At 36.8% G+C, this 27031-nt stretch overlaps 1 long non-coding RNA gene across 1 annotated transcript; it reads right to left on the minus strand.

The window, feature by feature from the left end:
* Positions 1–776: 776 nt before the first annotated feature.
* On the minus strand, positions 777–6632 carry LOC131524726 (uncharacterized). The gene is made up of 4 exons (XR_009267056.1): positions 6451–6632; positions 6272–6348; positions 3181–3215; positions 777–1596 (listed from the first exon to the last, which is right to left on the minus strand). It is a non-coding gene; the product is annotated as an uncharacterized LOC131524726 (long non-coding RNA).
* Positions 6633–27031: the final 20399 nt, after the last annotated feature.

A 27031-nucleotide genomic window follows, 5' to 3' on the forward strand; every position in this document is an offset into this window, starting at 1 on the left:
GGAAACATACAAACAACACATGCATATACCAGATACATTTGTAACTGATTAATTATGGTCTAAATAAAGAAAATGTCTCTGTGTGTGTGTTATGTATCTTCTAATCGTGGGGGTAGTCCGCTGGTCAGCCAGGCCTGGTACCGAGGGTCATTTAGTTCTCTTGGAATGTGTTTGAAGTCCGATGGAGAGAAAAGATAGTCGATCTGTTTAGCATCTTTTTGAAAGTGGGGGGGACAACCCTTGGCAATTTAGCACCCATATAAATGTAGAATGTGGGGCCAGGCTGTGAATTATATGCAAATGTCAAAAGGCTAAAAGGGTCTCTTAAGACATAAAGTCCCAACGACCATCAAGGATCATAAGCAGATGTCACAACTGTATTCAGCACAAACTGGGCTACAATAATATGTGAGCAGCATGTATGTAGGTGATTGTGTTTTTGAGAAAACAACATTTATGCGTTAGAGGAAAACTAAAATTTTAAAGTAACTGAAATAAGGCCATAAAACAGCTGAGAACGGGCCAAAACCGGCATGGGTCCGGTTTTTCAGGATCTGGACCAGAACTGGGCCAGCTCCAGAACAGATGTGGATTCCTTTATGGTGATTTGGCCCAAATGTGGGCAGGATCTGGTCCAGTACCATGCCGGATCTGGGCCAGCTCATTTTGTGTATTTTATATATATATATATATGGCTTCATACACACACACACACACAAATAAGTTGTATACATATCTAAAATTCAAACACAATTTGTTTATTTGTACAGTGCTTTTCACAATACATATTCCAATGCAGCTTTACAGAAAATGCATTTAAAAAGAGTATTGCATTTAAAAGTTACAAATAAAAAGAGTAATGTCCATATGCCACAGTATTTGTACAGTTCCCAGATAATACAAATCATACAAGTAGATAATGACCATTTAAGTAGAAGTGATAAATACCTTTAAAGCAATGATTACAAGCATCTTACCCAGACAGCAAGGAGTGTCGGCCCAGATCCGGCCCACAACTGGCCCGCATGGATTTCACAAGGGCCAGATGTGGGCTGGATCTGGGCCAGAACTATGTTGCTGTCTGGGTACATAATACATAATTAAATATCTTTTTTTTTCTTAAGGTATAATACGAAGGTCTTAGACAACAAAAAGTTTAAAGAACTGATTTAGATGTACAGACAATTACTGTCCTGAACACTATTAAAACAATATTCATATTAAAACAATTGAATTACTACACAAAACATCTTTTACTACACTACATCTTTTCTTTTGATAATTTTTGCATCAAAAGCAAAATTAAAGTTAATTTAAAACACTACCCCAAGTAGTATAAGTCTCTACTTCTAGTGCTTACTGTACATAATATTCAACAAGCTTAAAACAGTGCTACACAATGAGAATGAGAAGAATCTGAATAATTACCACAGGGAAATTTTCTATCATAGGGAAAGGTCTTACAAATGTGTGTCACCATTGTGTGCTTGAGTTGGTTGTAGTTGTTCGAGTCTTCTGCAATGCCGTTTTTGAGGTAAATGCGAGCCCTCCATCTGACTCCACAGCTTAAAGACAGTTCCCCCCTTTTCGTTGTCTCTAAAAAAAAAAAAAAGATTAAATATCTTTTTAATATTAACATTAATATATTAAATATATTATACACACACATATACATAAGGTCAAAAGTTTACATACACCTTGCAGAATCTGCAAAATGTTAATTATTTTACCAAAATAAGAGGGATAAGACATTTACATATTGTCCACAAGAGAAAAAATTGTTGAATTTATAAAAATGACCCTGTTGTTTACATCCACTTGATTCTTAATACTGTGTTGTTCCCTGAATGATCCACAGCTGTGTGTTTTTGTTTAGTGATAGTTGCTCATGAGTCCCTTGTTTGTTCTGAACAGTTAAACTGTCTGCTGTTCTTCAGAAAAATCCTTCAGCTCCCACAAATGCTGTGCTTTTCCAGCATTTTTGTGTATTTTAACACTTTCCAGCAGTGACTGTATGATTTTGAGATCCATCTTTTCACACTGAGGACAACTGAGGGACTCATATGCAACTATTACAGAAGGTTTAAACGCTCACTGATGCTCCAGAAGAAAAAATAATGCATTAAGGGTTGAAAACTTTTTGAATTTGAAGATCAGGGTAAATTGAGCTTATTTTGTCTTGTGGGAAACATGTATCTTCTGTTGCTTCTGAAGGGCAGTACTAAATGAAAAAAATATTTAGACAAAATAAGAAAAATGTACACCTTCATTCTGTTTAAAAGTTTTCACCCCCTTAATGTATCGTGTTTCCTTCTGGAGCATCAGTAAGCGTTTTTCACTTCCAGTTCTTGTTGATTATATAATTATAAAATGATCGTACACAAAATTAATAGTAGTTATTATGATTGATGTGGTTTGGAATTGGTAAAAGTGCTTAAAAAAATATGATCAGAATATCGAATCGCCTAATAATTATGCCCGCACTGAATATGCTTTTCCACATCATAAATGTTATCCATGGTTAGCATTTTTTAATTTTCCTGTAATCGAGTAATTTTGTCCTGCTTTGTGTGTAACACAGATAATGTTCATTCTGCTTACTGTCCATAGGTGTAAAGTATAATAACTGATATAACAGAGAAGAAAAGCAAGGGAACCTGTGCCACCTGTTTTATATATTAAAAAATACACAACTAATTGCATATTACACACATATGTTATGAATGTATTTGTTTCATTTAGTATTACAAAGCAAGGAAGGCAATGTTTAAGCCTTACACATAAGAGTCACAGTTTATTAACATGCTCCACTGTGGAAATTAGTGCATGGGACATCAGTGTCATACACACTTCCTTTAATCACCGACTTGAGATGAAAAAGGGTTTGTACCCAAATGACACACAGACTATAGCATTGCTAGAGGACTATGACTGTTATAACAGGTATATTGTTCAGGATGAGTGTGAAGTTATTTGAAGGAGCATTTCTCCAGAAAGCTGCAAGCCTCAATCGGCCCTAACAAACAGTATGTTTTGAACAGCACAAGTTGTAACATTATCAGGCACTTATTATCATCAATACTCAATTATAAATTGTGGCATTCAAATAGCTTGAATAACTCAAACTCCACTGAAAACTTAAAAAAAATAATAAATAAATAAATAAATAAATGGACTCACCTTACTGTTTGACAGTCCCGGCTCTCAGGTGGAACCTGAAATTGAAACGGATCGTTATATAGTGTTGCTGGACAATTTCTCAGTTCATTTACCCAATTAACATGGAGCATACCGTTAACAGAAATAAAAGCATATTTTGGCCAAGCTTTTATAAATAAAAATCATACCAAACAATATAATGTAATACATGTCTGTCTCCTCAGTGCCCCTCTGTTTCTATCGTTCAGGATGTGCCTGAAAGCGTTCTGCCTGCTTATTCAAGGGCACTGGGCTGGTCAAAAGTTTGGACACATTACTGTTTTTAATGTTCTTGAAATAAGTCTCTTATGCTCATCAAGCCAGCATTTATTTGAGCAAAAATACAGAAAAAAAAGAAAAGAAAAGAATATTGTGAAGTATTAAAAATAATGAAATGAAATAAAATAATGGTTTTCTATTTTAATATACTTCAAAATATAATTTATTTCTGCGATCAAAGCTGAATCTTCAGCATCATTACTCGTCTTCAGTGTCACATGATCCTTCAGAAATCTTTATAATATACTAATTGGATACTCCGTTGTTATCGATGTTGGAAACAGTTGTGATGCTTAATTTTTTGGGAACCTGTGATACTTTTTCAGAATTTATTGATGAATAAAAAGTTAAAAAGAAAAGCATTTATTTATTCAGCTTTGCCATCACAGAAATAAATTATATTTTAATTACAATTTTAAAAGTAATTATCAGTTAAAATATGTTTTTTATTAATATATTGTAAAACGTAATTTATTCCTGTGATCAAAGCTGTATTTTCAGCATCATTACTCCAGTCTTCAGTGTCACATGATCCTTCAGAAATCATTCTAATATTATTATTTGCTGCTCAAGAAACATTTCTGATTATTATCAGTTGAAAAACAATTATGCTCCTTAATATATGCAGAAACCATGATATACAACCATTCAAATGTTTGGTGTGTGTTAATAGAAATGACTGTTTTTATTTAGCAAATAGGCATTAAATTGATAAAAGTAAAAACATTTATAATGAAGCAAAAAATATATTTCAAATAAATGATGTTCTTTTGAACTGTCTATTCATCAAATAATCATAAAAATGTTTCCAGAAAATGTTAAGCAGCAAAAACTTTTTTTTTTTTTACATCTAATAATAATAATAATAAGAATCATTACTGATAACTGAGCACCAATAAAAATCCAGCACTAAATCAGCATGTTAGAATGATTTCTGAACGATCATGCACTGAAGACTGCAGTAATGATGCTGAAAATTCACAGGAATAAATTACATTTTAAAAATATATTCAAATGATATTTCACAATATTACTTTAATTTTTTTTTTTGATCAAATAAATGCATGCAGCCAGGGACGTGGGAACTATATATGTGAGAGGGGGGCGGGATTCTTAAGAGGGGGGGTTAGTGTAGGCCTTTTGTGTTGTGTATCCTGATTGACTTTATGATTAGTTAAATCTGTTTTGCACATGCATCGCCACAGAGTTAACCATTTCAGACAGTACCGGACAGCCTCTGTCTCGTTCACTTCACGTCTGTGGGCGTTACGCACAGCTCAGTGTGGCCGCTCCAATTTACCTTCAATGAAATCTAACCTTAGTGTAATTGACAGAATTACTAAAAAATATTTTGCTACCTAAAAGTTAAAGATTTTTTGTGTCACGCATGCATGCATGTCTATTTCCCTCATATTAAATATAAAACGCATGTGGACTGATATTTTTCCAATGTCTGGACTCCTTTATTAATGGAGTATATAAACAGACGTTTCAATATATTGGTATTAAATGCATTTTCTGAGAATTTATATTTCAAGTTTTTACTGCAAATGTCGAAATGCGCGCTCTTTGGTCCATCAGTGCTTGAGTCACTGATCACATTAGAATAAAACATCTCATAATAAAATACAAAATTGACGGATTTATGAATGTATATGCATAGTTCTCATCAGTCGGAAATACAGATAAACGCTTTCATTTGTTGTATTTTTTATCCTGAAAGAAAACAGAACAACAAAAGAGCGAATCATAGGCCTACATGGAGTCTGTACGTGTTATGCTTCTTACGCGTTTCCATGGTGACGCATCATTGCTTGTCACGTGACACACGGCAGCAGCAACAGCGCTGAATGAATGATGATCTGCTTAAACTGCTTTTATGTCATTTTTCCTTTTTTATTCAGAATATTCACACATGTGTTAGCTATGGCATGAAATATCTGATATTCCGATTGTCAAATACATGCAAGTGGAATTGTATTGTTGTTTAAACACCTTTTTAACGATCGCGTTAGTTGAGCTGTATGCGCGATGTTAGTTTGTGCCGCAGACGCAGTTCAGAGAATCGGATCTGTTGGATTTACAACACGTGAATTCATCCACTTCTCCTGACATACTTAAAAGTAAGTGGCTGGTGAACTGGGAGAAGAATAGAGTAAACATTAAAGTTACTTACACAATGTGTATCTGATATGAATAAAACGTGTCGAATTATAATGGAAAGGATTATTATTACCTCTTCCACAGACATCAGTGTGTATTTTACAAACTCTAAATGTATTGTTTTTTTAGTATTTATGTGAATTTATATGTCTGAAACCTAAAATAAACAGTATGTGGTTGAAAACACTGAAAAGTTGTGATATATGACAGCTCTGAGCGTGCCTGTCTCTGGCTAAATTCAACATTTGCTTAGAAACAAGAAATTTTATGACACAAAACTTTGAAATGTCGGCTTAAATCAAACACATTTTAATTCAGATTCTGTATTTATATATATATATATATATATATATATATATATATATATATATATATAAAAAACGGAAAACAAAAACAACGAAAAAAACAGCTGGCTGACCCCTAGAGGGGTGGGGGGCGGCCGCCTCCCCGCCCCCCCTGTTCCAACGTCTATGCATGCAGCCTTGAGGGTTAGCGCTTAAACATTAACACTGCTAGCCCACCATGACAGGCAGCGATCTTAAACATTAAATTTTAATAGAAGCAGTCAAAATTACTAAAGTTTAAATTAGGTAATTAAGTTAAAATTCATCAATTACGTATAATTACATACCTCTGGACCATTTTCTTCGTGTTAACAAGTCCTCTGAATGATAATAGGCCTAAAGTGTTCGCCGGTCCAACACCAATCTAAGGAGCAATAAAAACACCAAACCTTTAAGTTATCGAGTACATAACATAATAAGAAATGAATTTGTTAGTAGAACAGTGTGATCACACGGTGTGACATACCTTAGTGAAGTTTTAACAGCGTACAGTCCGTCTGCCTCGATCTTCTTGACGTCTTCTTCTTCGACTAAGGTTTATTGGCGGTTGGCAAACAACTTTTTGGTGCATTACCTCCACCATCTGGTACTAGTGTGGACCAGAATGTTGTGTATAAGCATTGGTTAAAAAAAAAAAAAAACTATATCCTTCCACTTAAATTGGTTTCTCTAAGATAATGAAACAGTATATTACAACACATTTTTTTTACTCTTTCCGCGAAATGCTAATCAAGCCAGCATTTATTTGATAAAAAATACAGAAAAAAGTATTACAATTTAAAATAATGGTTTTCTATTTTAATTTACTTCAAAATACAATTTATTGTTTTGATCAAAGCAAATATCTTTGACGTCTTCTGTTGTGAACACGCGCTCGTTTCGGACGCGGCCCGGATCTGCTCTGCGACAGTAGTTCCCGCCCACTGAAACCGGGCCCGGGCTGGAGACGTGTTACAGCACTGAAACGGATGTGACTGTAATACGGATTTGCCGGTTTGAAAACGGATCCGGCACAGAGTCAACTGCTGTCTGGGACACACAGACGTGTCAAGGAATTTGGCTACAGTTGTCGTATTCCTCTTGTTAAGCCACTCCTGAAGCACAGACAACGTCAGAGGCATCTTACCTGGGCTAAGGAGAAGAAGAACTGGACTGTTGCCCAGTGGTCCAAAGTCCTCTTTTCAGATGAGAGCAAGTTGTGTATTTCATTTGGAAACCAATGTCCTAGAGTCTGGAGGAAGGGTGGAGAAGCTCATAGGATTTGGCACCTGCACACACTGCCAAAAGCACCAAAAGTTGGTGAAATGACCATGGTGTTGGTGTGCTTGACTGGCCAGCAAGCTCACCAGACCTGAACCCCATAGAGAATCTATGGGATATTGTCAAGAGGAAAATGAGAAACAAGAGACCAAAAAATGCAGATGAGCTGAAGGCCACTTTCAAAGAAACCTGGGCTTCCATACCACCTCAGCAGTGCCACAAACTGATCACCTCCATGTCACGCCGAATTGAGGCAGTAATTAAAGCAAAAGGAGCCCCTACCAAGTATTGAGTACATATACAGTAAATGAACATACTTTTCAGAAGGCCAACAATTCACTAAAATTATTATTATTTTTTTTATTGGTCTTATGAAGTATTCTAATTTGTTGAGATGAATGAGTGAATTGTTGGGTTTTTGTTAAATGTGAGCCAAAATCATCACAATTAAAAGAACCAAAGACTTAAATTACTTCAGTCTGTGTGCACTGAATTTATTTAATACACACGTTTAACAATTTGAGTTGAATTACTGAAATCAATTAACTTTTCCACAACATTCTAATTTATTGAGATGCACCTGTATATAACTATCACCTAAAATAACTTGAGATTCACCTGCAAGTGCAGTTAAACAGTTTATTAGAAAAAAACACACAAATAACCAACAGAAGAGTCAAGACATCGTGGGTGCAATATCCAAAATATCCAAAACAGTGGCAGGAAACTGGAACCCAGGAAAACAGGAGACAGCAGAAACTGCACGGGAAAACACAAAACAGGCGTGAGCCTTTTTTTTTTTTAAAGACTTCTTTTTTTTTTAAGAAGTGTCTTCAGCTCACCAAGCCTGCATTTATTTGATCCAAAGTACAGCAAAAACAGTACATTATATTTATTATATTATATAGGCCTACACATTTTTACTATTCAAAATAAATTAAGCATCCCCCCTCCACACTAAAATAAATAAATAAATTAGTGAGCATGTTGATAGGCTTATCAGGAGCAACTATATTATTACATTAGCAATCACCAATATTGCCCACATGCTTTTATAACATAGATGTACACAACAGAGTAGGCTATTTCACAGTAAAAATTGGTCTAAACTTTGTTAGACATTACTTTTATATCATTGTTTATATAACATATAACTATCCTCACATCGTGCAACATTTAAATGCAATGAAAGGTTGCCTATCATATTTCAAAATGTTGCACTCGATTTCACACATTTTAGTCTGGAGTTATAGTTTGGGAAAAGTTAATAAATGTGTTCAAGTTTATGTCACAACAACACATTATCTAATGCCAATACGAAACATTACTTACTCTGTATAAAAGATCTCCTCCGCTGGCTCCAGCTGCGCGTTCTGTTTGTGAGGTAAACAAAGCTTTTTCCTCTCAGCGCATCTTCTGGGGTACATACAAGACTTTTTCCTCTCAGCCTGTTCTTCCAAAAACGAAAAGTATCGGAGATGAACGTGTTTCCTCTTTGTTTACGGTGGTGTGGGCGTTTACATGCCGTGTGTCTCAGGTGGAGATTTGTAATATAATATCTTTCATTTGAAAGCCATGTTTCTAGCATCTGTAAAACTGTGTTTTTCCATCTCAAAAACATCTAAATTGCGACCTATGCTCTCAACGTCAAATGCAGAAATGCTAATTCATGCATTTATGACCTCAAAGTTAGACTATTGTAATGCTTTATTGGGTGGTTGTTCTGCACTCTTGATCAACAAACTACAGTTGGTCCAAAATGCAGCAGCTACAGTCCTTACTAGAACCAGGAAATATGACCATATTAGTCCGGTTCTGTCAACACTGCACTGGCTCCCTATCAAACATCGGATAGATTTTAAAATCTTGTTAATTACTTATAAAGCCCTGAATGGCTTAGCTCCTCAGTACTTGAGCGAGCTCTTATCACATTATAGTCCTCCACGTCCGCTGCGTTCTCAAAACTCTGGCCATTTGATAATACCTAGAATATCAAAATCGACTGCGTGCAGCAGATCCTTTTCCTATTTAGCACCCAAACTCTGGAACAATCTACCTAACACTGTTCAGGAGGCAGACACACTCTGGCAGTTTAAATCTGGATTAAAGACACATCTCTTTCCCCGCCAGCGTTTTTTAAAAAAGTTCCCAGCCACCGCCAGCATTTTTGATGATTTTCACCTAAATCTGACGGCCCTCAGAATATTTTCTGCTATGAATATAAGAACATATTATATATCAAAATAAAGAACCAAGCCTCTGCTTTTAAACAAAAAAAAAACTATTTTATTCTATCTTCAAGTGTTCATGTTTTATCACCATTTGAATGCAGATAGGTTTCATCAAAAATACAACATTTTGGACAAAAAACTGAGAAAAATGCATTTTTATGAAAGTAGTGCATTTTCAAGCAAAATACATTCAGATGTCATATTCTTTCACCTGTAAATAATTATATGAATAATTTAAATTGCATTCAATAAACAGAACAAACAAACAGACACACACACACACACACACACACACAAACAAACATACATATGATTATACACACACAGGCTACGTACATACATATGCATACATATACTGTGCACGCACGCATGCACACACACACACACTCCTATTCAGATCGACGAATCGGTTACAACTACAGATGTTTCTGTGTCTGTAAATGTCTGTAAATCTCTCTCACTGACTACTTTGTCCCGATCAGATTCAAAATGGTCAAAACATGATCTACATAGGCTATATGATCTATATATGATCTACATTTTCTCTGATCCTTCTATTTATGCCTTTCGTCTTCTATTCGCACCCTAAAGACCCGGAAGTCCCGTAACTCATTCAGGACATGCGCTAGGGCTTTCCTTACCGTAATACACCTAGAACACGGATTGCCGTAAAAACTCGTCAATGGCGGGGAAGCGTTGTCTCTTAATTGACGAGATATCTCGTCAATGGTGTTGAAAGAGTTAACCTGGCTTACACATAACACACTAATATGCTTCTATTATTCAAATCCGTTAAAGGATTGTTAGGCTACATTAATTAGATCAACCAGAACCGGGAACACTCTCCATAACACACAATGTACTCGTTACATCGTAAGAAGATATATATAGTATACTGTATTTACACAACAGAAATATATTAAATTAATTAAACTATAAATTTTAATTATAATAAACAAACAAATATATATTATAAAAATAGACCAAGAAACAATAAATGCATCAAACTATACATTACAATTATAGCAAATGAATAGATCATATAAATGAAACACTTCAAATAATGAATAAAACACGAATATAACAAATACATTAAATTATAAATTAAAATGCTCCATCGGGACAAGACCATGGGAATCAGATAAGCCCTTTACACAATCTGACATGGCTGTGGTTGTAATTGAACTGTGGGTTTCATCTGGCCAGAGGAGAACTGAGCCTGGTTTCTCCCAAGGTTTTTTTTCTCCATTCTGTCACAGAGGGAGTTTTGGTTCCTTGCCGCTGTCGCCTCTGACTTGCTCAGTTGGGGACACTTAATTTCTAGCGTGTATCGTCGATTTGATTGCACATATACTATTTAAACTAAACTGAGCTAGACAATGACATCTCTGAATTCAATAATGAAATGCCTTTAACTGAAAATTGAGTGTTTATAATCTTGTACATTACTGACACTCTATCCTCCAATTTGATACTGTTAAGTGCTTTAACACAATCTGCAATGTTAAAAGCACTATATAAATAAAGGTGACTTGACTTGACTAGCGTGAGCAGCACGTAGGCGTGACCTAATTAGAGATAATGAGACCAAACAGAAAAACTGGACATGTCGTTGGTTTCATACGGATTACTTTATCACAGAATATTTGTTTTCGGTAAGACTTACTTCATTTAAGAGTAGACATGTCAAGCTTTCTATAGATATACTTCTCATGTCTCTGTGTGAAGTACAATATTTGCTGAGTTACAGTTCATTTTAGTGACACGTTTCAAAAAGCAGTTCGCGGAGAGAGTGAAGACTGAGAACACACCCTGTTTGTTTTCTTTATTCTTCAAAAGCACAAAGTTTAGTTGTTATTATGAGTGTATACAAATAAAAGTAGACCCCTGACAGATTCGAATGGTGTATTGCTCTTATCTGTACAATTAAAAATGGCAGAGTAATTCAAGCTTATTTCGGCCTTATCAGGAAAATCTGCCACAAAACGCGTATCTGCGTTTGTCGACCCCAGAGGGTTAAAATGAACCTATCATTAAAATTATAGGCTGATCATTTCTTTGTCAGTGGGCAAATGTACAAAATCAGCAGGGGATCAAATAATTTTTTCCCCCACTGGATATGTTGAATTCTGATTGATCTGTAAAGCACTTTACACAATGAATATAATTCCAAAGAAACATTGACTACACCAGGACTACACCACTGTCAACACACATGCACACACACACACACGCACACACTCACACTCTCTCCATTAGTCTAATGTAGTTTGCACAGTTGCAACAGTGTAAATATTTTCAATTTGTATTCTACAAAGCAAAGTTTTTTGGGGGTTTTTTTTTCAGGGTTTTTTTTTGGAAGAACTTTGGGGTTCAAATACTTACTGTAAAATGATTTATTAGCAATAGCAAATATATTTGGTCCTGCTGTATGCTCACGTTTAAACACTGTCAATGCAAAACATGTTAACTTAAATTATTTTATTGTAGAATACCTACATCATGTGAAATGTTATCTCAGTAACAGACACACCGTAAGTAAAACATGGAAATGTGCCCTGTGGGTGAAGATCTATTTGTAGATATTAAAAAACATGCGTCACATACGACAACATTCTGACAGTTGATAACAATATATATTTTTTTCCTTTTATTCAATCTCTGATCATGCTTATTGTATTTATCATGTTTTCTACCCAGATAGCAAAATTCCTGAGGCCCAGATCAGGCCCACACTGGCACTTTCATCTGGCCCAAACACCACGTGGAATGATGGCACTTGGGCGGTCCGCTCCTGTTTGCCAAATTTGGGTCACAAGAAAGCCAAAAGGAAGGCCCAATGTCAGCCATGAATAAACCAAATAAAGCAGAACTGGTCAAATCTGGGCCACATATTGTGAAGAATGATGGCATCTGGGTGGACCACTCCTGTTTGCCATATTTGGGCCTCAAGTAAGCCAACCAAATAAACCAAAACTGGTCCTAACAAGGGCCACAGTTGATTTTTTATTCTAATCCTGGTCTTCCCCACATTCCTCATTTGGCCCAGATGCTGCATGGAATGATGGCATTTTGCCAGTGGTCCACAAGCAAGCCACTGCACAGCCACATTTAAGCTAATAATAAACCAAAGAAACCATAAATATACATTATCTGGGCCACACAAAGCCTAATTTATGCATCAACACTTCTCAACATATTGTAAAGAGAAATTTAAAAATGTCTTTCCTAAATGTTCAAATAAGTTCCAGAAATGCGTTCTACTTGGTAAAATCATCCCAGCCCAAGTTTTGCACAAGAAGCAATTCAAATGTCACAGATAAATATTCAAAAACACATTCTAAGACTTTAAAAACAGTTCTTCACAAGTTAGAACCTAAATGCTTCTCACACAGACTCTACCTACACAGTAAGTCTATAAGTGCCACGGCTACGCTGTGTTTAAGAGCGCACGACAAAGATGGAAGGTTATATATTATAAGTTTTTAATCCAACAATGGTAAATCCAAACACAATGTAGCCCAAGACATGTAGATGTAAGACCAGACAAACTCAAAGTGAACATAAGTACTCAGACCAAACAAGGATAATTAACTAGGTATACCTGAACAGAATAATACAATCAACACAACAAGGGAAATGGTGCAAAAGGAAAACAAAGTCCAAATTAACAGAAACTGTGACAGTTAGAGCTATCATTATAGTGCACTTCTGTTACACACATATAAAAAACTGCCATCACCCTGCATCAGTTAACTGTGTTGCATCCTACTAAAAGTAGCCAAATTCTATTAGGCCATGTTTACAATTCCAAACTTCCATTTCAGTTAGTCAGTGTCAAGTGTTACATCCAAACCAGAAGTGGCCCTTATCTGTTTTAGAATATATGGGGCATATTTGCCATGGGAAATGTGGGACAAGTTAGGCTTACACACTGATTAGCCAATGCTGACTGTGCCATATATTTGTTATTAATTATTTGGCCAATATTTGCCATTTTATATGCGGGCCACTTTAGGCTCACAGCCACATTAGCCAGTGCTTACTGTGCCATATTTTTGCCAAAACTGGCCCAGATTTGTGGCATCGTATGCGGGCCACTTTGGGCTCACAGCCACATTAGCCAGTACTCACTGTGCCATATTTTTGCCAAAACTGGCCCAGATTTGTGGCATCATATGCGGGCCACTTTGGGCTCACAGCCACATTAGCCAGTACTCACTGTGCCATATTTTTGCCAAAACTGGCCCAGATTTGTGGCATCATATGCGGGCCCCTTTGGGCTCACAGCCAAAACGGGCCCAGATACATTTTAATATACCTGGGCCACATTTGTGGCATCATATTGATACATTTGGGTCATTTTTGATGTTTTACATATGGGCTACTTCAGGCTTACATCCATTTTGTCCGGGCCACAAGAAAGTGCCATTTCATTGCCTTAAGTGGCCCACATCCGCATGCTATCTGGGATACTGCTTTTATATTTCAACTTTTGTTTTTTTGTAATAGGCCTATACATATGAGTTTATTTTGAATAAGAAATATTGTTTATATTTTATATATGCCACAGCCATATCACCCTGCAGCCCAAGACTGGTCACCCACTGAAGCTAAGCAGGGTTGAGTCAATACCTGGATGGGAGACCTCCTGGGAAAACTTGTCACGGTTCATGGGATCACGGTCTCATCTGTGCTTAGTCTGCTGTGTGTGTGTGTGTGTGAGTGGGTGTGTCTGATTACCACTACGAGCTAATCATTCCCAGGTGTGGCTCGTTTGCAGCTCTATATTAGATGTGCTAACCTCGTCTTGTATTGTCAGATCCTTGGTGTTTGTCCTCGCGTTCCTGGTTACTCTGTTGCTCCGGTGTCTGGCTCCCTGGTCATCTTCATAGCCCCTTCCTGGGAATTCTACTTCCGTGAGCTGCCCATTGCATCCCTGCGCTACAGAGACTTGTCAGCCCTCAGCGAGGACTACTGTAAACTCTCCGTTTGTGTGTTCTTTGGATATTATCCAATAAACTGTTTGTTTTGCATCCGCTACTCAATCCTGTCTCTTTTCCCGTGACAAAACTAGGTTGCTGCTGGAAGAGGTTCAGCCCCATTATAGTGATGGGGACACTGTACTGTCAACAAGCACCATCCTTCGGATGAGACATTAAACCAAGGTCCTGACTCTCTGTGGTCATTAAAAAATCCCATGGCACTTCTTGCAAAGAGTAGGGGTGTAACCCTGGTGTCCTGGCCAAATTCCCTCCACTGGTCTTTGTCAATCATGGCTTCCTAATACTCCCCATTAATTGAATTGGCTCCATCTCTCTCTCTCTCCTCTCCACCTGTAGCTGGTGTGTGGTGAGCGTACTGGCGCCGTTGTTCTATGGCTGCCGTCGCATCATCTAGATGGATGCTGCACACTGGTGGTGGTTGAGGAGAGACCCCCTCATGAATGCATGTACAGCAACACACAAAGCGCTATAAAAATTCCTCATTCATTCATTCATTCAAATAATATATATATATATATTAAGGGTGTCAACGTTAACGCATGCAATTAATCAAAAAATTTTAACGCGTTAATATTTTTTTAACACAAATTAATCGTTTGATAAGGTTTGACCCCAACTTCTTATCTATCATTGTGTGATGAGGGTACAGCAAACCAGTGTTGCCAGGGTAACAGCACAAGTGGGCTATTTTGAAAATACAGTCGCGGGAAAAATTTGAGCCGTGGGTTGAGTTTTTCTGGGCTACTTTTATCATGTACCACGGACGCCCAAAGTTATGTATATTTATGTAAATATATATGTATATTTATTTAGACAAATACAATTTTAATAGATCCTTTTACTAATGTGTATTATACTTGGAATGTATCCCTGGCAACTTAAGGACAGAGAGGCGGTTGTAACATCACAAACAACGTGAGTTTCAGCCAGAGCAGCAGAAATAAACATGACAACAGCCACTATAGATTATATAAGATAATAAACACACGATTACGATATGATATTTGTATGTGATTTTCTTGAGATGAATGTGTACATCTTTGCTCATTTGTGCAGCAATATAAAAGGCTATAAATAGCATATTTTAACAACAGTAGACAACCAAATTCCACATGTGATCGCAAAAGGAAGTTATTACAAACACTCGATGGTGGTTTGAAGTGAGTTCTGAGTAAAGGTGTTCTATTAATCTCATAAATTGTTTTATGAAGCATGATGCTAATATCAGCTCTAATGCAGCTGCAGAACAGGTCCAATTCTTCTTCATAATGCATTTTGTCATAATACTTTTTTGTTGTATTTATTTAGAAATACTTTTGATAATAGTTGGGTAAATGTATACTGGGATTGAAGCGATGTGGCTTGGTAAACGTTTTATTGCCAGTATAAAGGCTGATAATGGCTGAATAAAAACAAAAGAATAATGTTAAAAGAATAATAAGGATTTTGTCTCATACCTGGCGGAAGTGCGAAAGGTTCTGTTTCCTTAAACTAGTTTGTCATGCATTTCTTTATTTCAAGACATTTACAGGTAAATAATAGTATTTTAAATTTGTGATTAATCATGATTAATCCATGACTGTGATTAACGCGATAAATTTTTTTAATCGATTGACAGCACTAATATATATATATATATATATATATATATATATATATATTAATATAGATTGCCTATATTGTTACCTCATATGACAGACGTTCACTTTTTAAAATCTTCTCCACTTATTGATTTATTTGCATTTCTACAGTCTTCCTCTGTTCATAGTTTCTGTGCAGGTGGGTTTATGTTACCATCGGAAGAGGAGGTCACAGAGAAACTGTGTCTCAAAGTTCCACATTTATTATTATTATTATTTTATCTTTTGAAAGTGCAGAACAATGAATGAATGTATTCAGGTAATATAATAGTCGATTTGATGACACTTGATTATGAGAAGATTCTCTCATTAAGTGCCTGATTTCTTGATGTCATTCTCTTTGAGCTATTCTCTCTCTCTCTCTCTCTCTCTCTCTCTCTCTCTCGTGTTAATAATGATTTAAAATTTTCTTTACAAAATATGTGTTTTTACAGAAGTATGAAAGTGTAGTTTTCTTACAGTTGAGTGTGTGCATGTGATGTGCTATGAACTTACTGTATCTGTCTGATAAGTCATGTGTTTATATTTGTGCGTGTGTAGAAATGCTGTGCACACACACATACGTCTTTCAGGCTCCACAGTGGTTCCCATGCTGTGTATGCGTGCATGCGTATGTGAAAAACAGTTTCCCTGCGTGAATGGGTCGTGACCCCGGTGTCGCCCAGCAGGGTCCCACACACTCTCAGATCCCTGCAGGAAACAGCAAGTCTGTGTTGCTATTTTCTCTAAGACAGATTTTAGCACTGCATGATGACCCTCAAAACCCTCTCACACACTAGTATCTTCATCCTGATGTGGACCTGTAGAATCATGGGAAAGCATGAATTGTAATGGTATTTCTGGTGATAGGTTGATCGCTGGGCTTTATGCTGATGTATTGTATGCAATAACACCCCCCACCCTACACACAAAAAAACTCCATGCATTTCTACAGGATTTTGATAGCACTTGTAGTTTTCTCCTGGGATAAATAAAAATTAAACATGATGTGCACCATTGCTGTGAGTGAAATTTATTTATTTATTTATTTAAAATTATTTTTAATCTGAAATCTGCAAGTCAAGTCACCTTTATTTATATAGCGCTTTTAACAATACAGATTGTGTCAAAACAACTTTATAATATCAAAATAGGAAAATAGTGTGTCAATAATGTAAAATGACAAGATTAAACACTCAATTTTCAGTTAAAGGCATTTCATAAGTGTGTGTATGTATCTGTATTTTTGTGAGTATGACTCAATGATCCAGCTGTACTTTCTCAAGTGCATATGCAGTGTTAGTAGGAAATGCTGTTTATCTGCAGCACTGGTGTTGAATCAAGCATGCTCTCTCTTTTGGTAAGTGGCAGTTGAAAACTAAGTGTGATTAAGAGCATTTACTCCCCTCAGGTCAAGCTGACACTGTCCAGATAAACACACACACTGATGACCTGCACTGTTCTCCTGGCACTAATATATGTGTGTGTGGGTGATTTACCATCCGTCCTGGGTGATTCCATGACTGATTATCTGTCAGTCCAATTTAACATTCAGAATTAATAAAATTACCAAAACACTTCATACATGTCTCAATCAAGTCATTCTTCCAAAACACTAGCAAATGTTGTCAACCAACAAACACACTTTGTCACTCATAAAATAATGACAAAATAAAACAGTAACAACAGGTAGCAAGAATGACAGCTGTTTACTGTTTAGAATTCACTGCAATATATGTTACATGGTTCATGTTAACATTTCAGTGCAAAATTATTCCTAAATTTTGTCTCTTGTATAGATGATACTGAAATTAAAGCTAACACCTGTGCTATTCAGCTCTGATATTACTGTAGAAATGTAGCAAATTTATGTCTTATTTAGTTTTGTATTATGTTAAGTTTTGTACTTAAGTTTAACAGTTTTGGGAAAAGTAAATGTGTAACTTAGCATGTAGGTACATCAAGGTTTAGTGGTGGCTGTTTTTGAGAAATTCATATAATTTGAAAGATGTAATCACTGAATGTGTTTTGTGCCAAATCAATGGGGGAAAAAAAACAAACAGACCACAAAAGCTTAGACCACATAAGCCCGATTCGGATGGTAATTGTTTCTCATATGGACGTCTGTAAAAATAAATTTACATATCACCTCAGTGATAAAACTCATGGATTTGTATGGTGATTTATTCACAGTGGAGTTGCGAGTTCTGTGATCCTACGAACCCAGGAATGCACTGCTCATGTGGCCAGTCACATGATTGTCTGCTGTAAATAAAATGAATTTTATTTACAAATTGATTCTTATTATTGTGTAAAATGTATTTTAAAATACTTATTATTATGTAAAATGTATTCTTATTATTCTAAACATATTTTATAATGTATAATCCTATTTGTTATTTGATTATTTAAATTGTTTAAAAATAGGAAAATAGACACAGTATAGTTGTATATAATTATACGCTATATATATCTGTTCATAATATACATTTTAAAATTGTATTGCATACCTGCTGCTGCCATAATAAAGACCCATTTTGAATGTTTACATGCTTTTCTTCTCTTTCTGCTCCCAGTCGCTGTGGTGGAGCAGTTATGAAGTATTATTATTTGAAATACTTTCCAGCATTTCAGAAATAAATATGTATGCAAATTACACTGAAGTACAATGTTACCTTATGGTGTTCGGGAGTGCTCAAAATGGGTTTAAACACAGAATTTTAAATCAATTTCTTCTCGTAAACTGAGAAAAAAGAGATGTGGATTCGGGTGGCAATTAAATTACCACACGACCTTGGTGTTTGTTAAAAAACAGTAGGTAATTCGGCCGGGGATTTTTACACGGGTGGTGAGACATAAACACAGACATCCTGGATTTGGATGGCATCAAAATCACCAACTACCCCCTGTAAATGTTGAAAATCACTTACGTGCCCCTGAGAAACAATTACCGTCCGAATAGGGCTATAGACTGCTTTTGTGCTCACTGTGTGGAGTTTTGAAAAAGTGATGTAAAATGGGTCCTAGCAACTGAAAAAAAGTATATAATAGCATCTATCCAGTGTGTTATCAAAAGTTGTGAACAATATATGATACAGCCATGAGTAGCAAACTCTGTCCTAGCACCAAACCCAGATAGCATGCGGATGTAGGCCACTAAGGGGCAATGACATGGCACTGTTGGCCTTCTTATGGCCCATACAAAATGGATGTAAGCCTGAAGTGGCCCACATGTAAAATAGCAAAAATGGCCCAAATGTATCATAATAACATGTGGGCCTCTGTAGGCAAAGATGTGGTGTTCGAGCAATGAGTAATCTGAATGTGACCCTAAAGTGGCCCATGTGGTAAATAGTGAATATGGCCCAAATAGTGCCAACCAAATGTGGTCCACCTTTGGCAAAAATGTGGCACAATCACAAAGGCTAATCAGGGTGTAACGCAAATGTGTTCCACATATGTTTCAGCAAATGTGGCCCAGGTATATTAAAACGTATCTGTGCCAGTTTTAATAGCAAAGAAATGGCACAGTGAACACTGGGTAATGTGGCTGTGAGCCTAAAGTGGCCCGCATATGATGCCACGAATGTGGCCCAGTTATCCTAAACCATATCTGGGTCAGTTTTGGTAAAGACATGGCACAGTGAGCACTGGCTAATGTGGCTATGAGCCAAACGTGGCCCTAATATGATGCCACAAATGTACCCCAGTTGTTCTAAAACATATCTGGGCCAGTTTTGGCAAATATGTGGCACAGTGAGCACTGGCTAATGTGGCTGTGAGCCTAAAGTGGCCCGCATATAAAATGACAAATATTGCCCAAATAATAACAGTTTGGGCCACTTTTGGCAAATAGACGGCACAGTCAGCATTGGCTAACTAGTGTATAAGCCTAACTTGTCCCACATTTGACATGGCAAATATGCCCCATATATTATAAAACAGATGAGGTTCTGGTTTGGATGTTGCACTTGATGCTGGCTAATTGAAATGGAACTTTGAAATTGTAAATATGGCCTAATAGAATTTGGCTACTTTTAGTAGGATGCAACACAGTTAAGTGATGCAGGATGATCTGGATATGAGTCTTAAGAAGGCTACATATGCAGCAAATTATTATTTACTATTTACTGTTAATTTGAATTAAATTAAATTTTTCCTTTTGCACCGTTTCCCTTGTTGTGTTGATTGTATTATTCTGTTCAGGTGTGCCTAGTTAATTATCCTTGTTTGGTCTGAGTACTTAAGTTCCTTTATGTTCACTTTGAGTTTGTCTGATCTTAAGCCCTAAACACACTGCACGATTTTCGGCTGTTCCAGACAAAAGATTGGCATCGTGAAGCGAAGCAATCGTGGCAAATCATTTCTGCTTTATTTGGTTTATTCATGGCTGACATTGGGCCTTCCTTTGGCTTACTTGTGGCCCAAATTTGGCAAACAGGAGCAGACCGCCCAAGTGCCATCATTCTTCACAGTATGTGGGCCGGAGCAAGGTGTCGGATCTGGGCCAGAATTAAAATCAATGTGTCCCAGATTTGGGCCAGTTCTGCTTTATTTGGTTTATTCATGGCTGACATTGGGCCTTCCTTTGACTTGCTTGTGGCCCAAATCTGGCAAACAGGAGTGGACCGCTCAAATGCCATCATTCCACGCGGTATGTGGGCCAGATCTGGGCATCAGAAATTTTGCCATCTGGGAAACCTCATGGCTGTATCTTGTATTTTTCACACCTTTTGATACAGCAAATTTTCTCACTGTTAACAGTGTATGCAAGAGGAAGGGCTGTGGCGACAAAATTCAAACTTTCAAAAATAACTCAACTTCAGTTCCTCTCCACTCACATGCTCTGCATTGACTGAATTTACATAATGTTGACTGACCTTATAAATTAAGGGTAACTTACAGTAATTTGTCGGTCTATTCAATACTAAAACCTGTTTACATTATCACACAGAATACTGTAATGTAAAATGCCTGGATTGGATACAGCAGTTACTTGCCACGTGTCTCCCTCTTCTGATGTGTCTCTGATCAATCTGATGGGCTTCATTCATTGTTTTCTTTTCCTTCTCTCTCTCTCTCTCTCTGAATGAGAAGATATGTAAATAAAATGTTTGACATTAACAGCATTATGAAAGGGAGTTTCTATGAACAGTTATATGAAACATATCTCTCTCTGCTTCATATTCATATAACATTCATATAACATCATATTCATATAAATTATATTATTCACATTACTAGTCACATTACTCTCTCTGCTTCATATTCATATAATCTGTATGAAATATACAGTAATATGAAAAATATATATATTTTTATATTAAAAAAAAAAAAACCCGAACTGAAATTACACAAATGATCTAATTCAAAAGTTTAAAACATGACTGATTAAAATTGTTTTGTTTGAAATATTTAAATATCTTACAGTGTGTTGCTTCTAAATGGCATATTCTATGATTTTCCCCGCTTTAGTCTGACATTTTTATTTTTATTTTTTTTCAGTTGTCCTGGTTTCATTTAGGTGTACACTGCCTCATCATAGAGGCAGTGGAAAATTACGTCTTTATGAACTGCTTCCTGTTTGTGTTTACTTAGACCTCTTCACATTGAAAGTTTATTTCCGCCACAACAAAGAGAAACACCTGTTTGTCTTCTTCTGCAGTCTTGTATGCACACAGATGGCATGTCTTGAACACCTCACACTCTCCTAAGGCCTGTCCCTGACCCGGAGCTTGCCTTTGCCCGTAGGAGTGCCCTGTCGATGGGCCATGCATTTGTGCGCTGAGGGCCCCATTCTTCCCCCTTCACCAGAGCCCATGTGTGGTCCTTCATTGCGTGCCTGCGTGTGTGGTCTGCATAGGCCCCCTGATCATCTGTCCAAGGGCTGCTAACTGCCTGCCCGGCCACCACAACTGTTTACTTTAGCTCTGTCTGCATCAATCCAGTTCTGATCACTCCCTCTCTCCAGCTGGGCCAAATCAGGGCCCAGGACCCAGTCCACCAAAAGCACAAAGCAGAGAGAGGGAGGCCCCTGTCAGAAATACAGGGGGACCTGGGGGGCCCAAGTACTTCAGAAACCTGTCCTTTTCCTTCCTGCTTTGAATATACTCGCTCTAAACGAGAGACAGAATAGGGTGCAGATCTTATTAAACTCAACTATAATTATACTGTCAGAGGTATTGGTCCATTGCTGGTGATAATTGCTCTCTAATACCTTGTATTTGAAGCAGAATAGAACATGGTAGTAGACAGACTGTATTGACACTGTAGCTGACGTGTTTGAGAAGATTAAAAAAAAAAAAAAAAAAACTAGCCACTTCACGAAATCACATTGGTCTGTCTGTCAGTCAGCCAAAGCCTTTATTAGATGAGTTATCTGACTACAACAGGCTTGTGTGATGGATGAAGCGCTGACTGATTCAAACAGACCTCCAACACTGCCAGCACTTGGTGCCCCAGATATGGACTATAGCGCAAGCAAAGAAGCAAGGTAATAGGTTTGATTTTGACATCGGTGGGGACAATGGTAGCCAACTTACTCACAATTCATAAAGAGAGTTTTTTTTTTTTTTTTTTTTAGAACATGTTAGTATGTTCAACAGACAATAATTACACAATTTTGATTATATAAACCAACAGCATTACAGCAGCATTAGAGTGCTGGGTGTCTTAATAAGACAGTACATCACTGTATATATTAAAAATGAATTGAATGAATGATAACTCTGAAAGAAAACTCATCCGAGACCCTACTGTTTCTATAGTAACAAAAATAACTTAAAGTTAATGCTAGCGTTAATTTAACGTTAACATTAATGTCCTAGAACAATGTCCTAATGTCCTAGGCAAGTAAATAAACCCAGAATATGAACTCAACTTGCTAAATTGCACATTAAAGGTTTTCTTTCTAATGGGTTATGGGAGAAAATGCTTCATGTGAAACTATGTGCATTGTGTTCATATTCTGGCCACATCTTTTTGCAGGGGTGTATAATTTAGTAGAAGAATTGTCCCCACCAATGTCAAAATAAAACATACCTCCATTTTGTTTTGTCTGTACATACCAGTACAATTTATTAAGAAACTGTATACCTAATTTGGTCTTTTAATAACATTATCTTAATGCATTAAGACACGCTAAGCATTTCTGTGGGAGGAAAACGCTTAATGTGAAAATTTGCACGTTCCTCTCATATTCTGAGCTGTTCTGCTTATCTGTACATAGTATGCCTTATTAACTAAGTGTTAACTGAATTTGGTCCTCCAGTATCACTGTCTTAAACATTAAGCCATGCTAAGCATTGTTTTGTTTAGTTTTTTCACGTTAAGTGAATGAACATTATAGAATGTCCCAGCTTTCATGCACATCTGACTGACAGATAAACCACATGCTTTTTTTTTTTTTTTGTCATTTCAGCTAACATTATTAAAGTTAAAGAGGGTAAACTTAATCATTCAACTGAACTGTGCATGTATGTTTTATACACCTATACCTTATATGTTCTTATTCCTGCCAAAAATGTACGTCCTTGCAAGACCGCAGTATTCTACCGTATTTACTACCATATTTAAATTATAATTACAGTGGTTACATGGCTATACATATATTTAATTGACCCTTCGCAAAGACCCTCCCCCCTTAGTTACTGTTGCTATGTCCGACAAGCGGATGTGTGCATACTGTTCTAACGCAGTGAAAAATACATTGCAGAGAGGAGACTGACAACATGCCGACAGACAAGACAGAGCAGGTTACTTCTGGTGTGAGACAAAGTCTTAGCTATCAAATGTTGTCATTTTTAAAAGAAATTCAAACAATAAATACAGAGTTCTGGCATGAAACTCTAGATGACGCAGAGCTATGACGCAGCTAACTTAATCTGACCTAATGACATCTTTATCACATGGCACAGCTGATTTGTTCTCTCCTGTATCGGTAGCCGATGAGCTCGCTGCTGAACATTCAAATATGTGACTTATGCTTGCTGTAGCAGTTCGCACCATGCTTCAGAAACCCTCCACCTTCCCCAGCTCCACCTGTATAGATCTGCTACGAGGTGATTCATGCATGCTATATGGGGGTTATTTCATGCATGTTATATTTGCAGCAGCAGTATTTCTTACATGCTCACAGCAGCATGTTATGGATGTCTTGGCAGTAGCAAGTCTCGGTATTTGCTCTGCCGCAGCAACAGCAGCCGTAATTACGAGATTCCAACTTGTAAAAAGCAATCATGTCCTTGTAGAACTCACCTGATAAACTGGGAATTTTCTGAGAGTTACGACTTGTGTCACCTGACTACCGCAGATTCAGCCTATTTAGGGGTTGATCGTGTTGACAAAGAAACGTTGTAATTATGAGTAATTGTGAATTTGTCGTGTTCAAGTGCTTTGTTGCCAGAAAGAACCAAAATCATGGTAGACTTCTTGCCTGTGTCTTGGGGAAATCTTATTAAAGCCAAAAGGTATATATTAGAAGATATTTAGTCAATATCCAACAGGTTTTGAATACAATGTAGCATCCCATTCATTGGTAATCATTGGTAACCATGGTAAATATTCACAGCACTGTCCAGATATTCAACTGGCTGAAAATTTCTAAATTTTGGTCAAATAAATGCTATTTTCTGTGTTCGATACATACACATAAAATGGATATTTATATGCGTACATATACATGGCTGTAATGGCAGTGAAAGCAATGTAGATGTTGTGAGAAAAACGAATAAAACTTTACAGTGCTACTGCTATCCCAGTCAGCAAATGGGGAAGTTGTGGCCTAATGGTTAGAGAGTTGGACTTGTGATCCAAAGGTTGCGAGTTTGAGTCTTGGGCTGGCAGGAATTGTAGGTGGGGGGAGTGAGTGAACAGCGCTCTCTCCATCCTCAATACCACGACTGAGGTGCCCTTGAGCAAGGCACCAAACCCCCAACTGCTCCCCGGGCGCTGCAGCATAAATGGCTGCCCACTGCTCCACGTGTGTGTGCACTTTGGATGGGTTAAATGCAGAGCACAAATTCTGAGTATGGGTCACAGATTAGTATGTGTTTGCCAACCCAGTATTGGTCTAAATCTTTTTAGCCAGAACTGAACCAGTACGGAGCAATAACCCAACCTGAAGTGAGCCAAATAATAATAAAAAAAAAAACAGATGTGGCCAATATATGAACCTTATATGGTATTCTCGTATTGCAAATCAACATTGCAAACATTCTATTTTTCTACCAGCCAAGACACGAGTGCTGCTGTGTAGCCCTTTTTAAAAGAAGAAAACTTTAGCTACTCTAATAACAGGGTATTTTTAGACATAAGTCAAGTCAAGTCAAGTCACCTTTATTTATATAGCGCTTTTACAATACAGATTGTGTCAAAGCACTTAACAGTATCAAATTGGAGGATAGAGTGTCAGTAATGTATAATAAGATTAAACACTCAATTTTCAATTTTCAGTTAAAGGCATTTCATTATTGAATTCAGAGATGTCATTGTCTAGCTCAGTTTAGTTTAAATAGTATCTGTGCAATCAAATCGGCGATAATCGCTTGAAATTAAGTGATTTAAGTGACATAATACTTAATAATATACACAATATTAATGAAAACATTAGGGTGTAATGATACACAAAAATGATGGTTTAGTACTTCAGTTTTGAAGTCAGATTGATGCATTTTTGGTTCAAGTCAAGTCACTTTTATTTGTATAGCGCTTTTAACAATGCAAATTGTGTCAAAGCAGCTTTACATCAGCTTGAAATAAAGCTGGGTGGCTTTACATGAGCTTTACAGTATTTAGACGAGGAAATAGTGTGTCATAATAGTGTAATTCTCCTCTTGCCAGACAAAATCAGCAGTTTAAATCCAGAGGTGGGGAGTAATGATTTACATTTACTTGAGTACATTTTTTGGGTAACTAATACTTTTAGAGTATATTTAAAGATGGGTACTTTTACTCTTACTGAAGTTCATTTTTAGTGAAAAAATGGTACGTTTACTTTGTTACTGTGAGCGACGCTCCTCTTGTTACTTTATCTTAATGCAATACAAGTTAAAAATGATTCAATTTATTCCAAATGCGCCGTCTACTTTTCTCTGGGCAATGAACGATGCCCATTCACGAATGATTAATTCTTTTGAGTCAATTCTGTTCAAAGGCTTGATCAAACCAGTTGGCAAACCAGTGAATTGGTTCGCGAATCAGTTTGAATGATTCGTTCAGTTCCCTGCCGCACACGCCGAGTCGTTTGAAGCGGTTCTCACTCAGAGTTGTAACAGAAAGTTTAAGAACATCAAGAGCGTTGAAGACGTGGCTTTGGATCTACAGTCAACTGAAAGAAAATCTGCAAAGGCTATTGTTTGCTAGCTATGAAGATCTTATATTAGATGAACACCGTGTGTGCTGTCTAGGGTTCCACAGGTATAGGCTATTTGATTACAGTACACAATACCACTATGACATTACCAGTTTGTTGTACATGTACCTTAAACATTAAATACAATGTATAATTTATAAATTAAGCTGTCACAAAGTATGAAATGAACACCTGCCAAACCTGCGTTAGCTCTGCGCAGTGGCGCGCGACCTGTTCCAGGAGGAATGCCTTTGCCTAGACACAATTAATATTTATATTTTCACAATATTTACGCTTGCAGAAATATAGGCTACATTTTGTTTACATTTTGCAAAACAGACGGAAGAAGATCCGTCAATGTGCATTTGTTTCGTTAAATTCAGATGTTCGATAGCAGTCATGTGAGGAGTTTTCACTCTTCTCCGTGTCAGAGGTTATATATAGCCTATATATATATAAATAAATATACATACATACATACATACATACATATATGTATGTATGTATGTATATATATATATATATATATATATATATATATATATATATGTGACCCTGGTGTCACGGTTCATGGGCTCAC

This window comes from Onychostoma macrolepis, chromosome 18, assembly GCF_012432095.1.
Source record: "Onychostoma macrolepis isolate SWU-2019 chromosome 18, ASM1243209v1, whole genome shotgun sequence".
NCBI classification, from domain to species: Eukaryota; Metazoa; Chordata; class Actinopteri; order Cypriniformes; family Cyprinidae; genus Onychostoma; species Onychostoma macrolepis.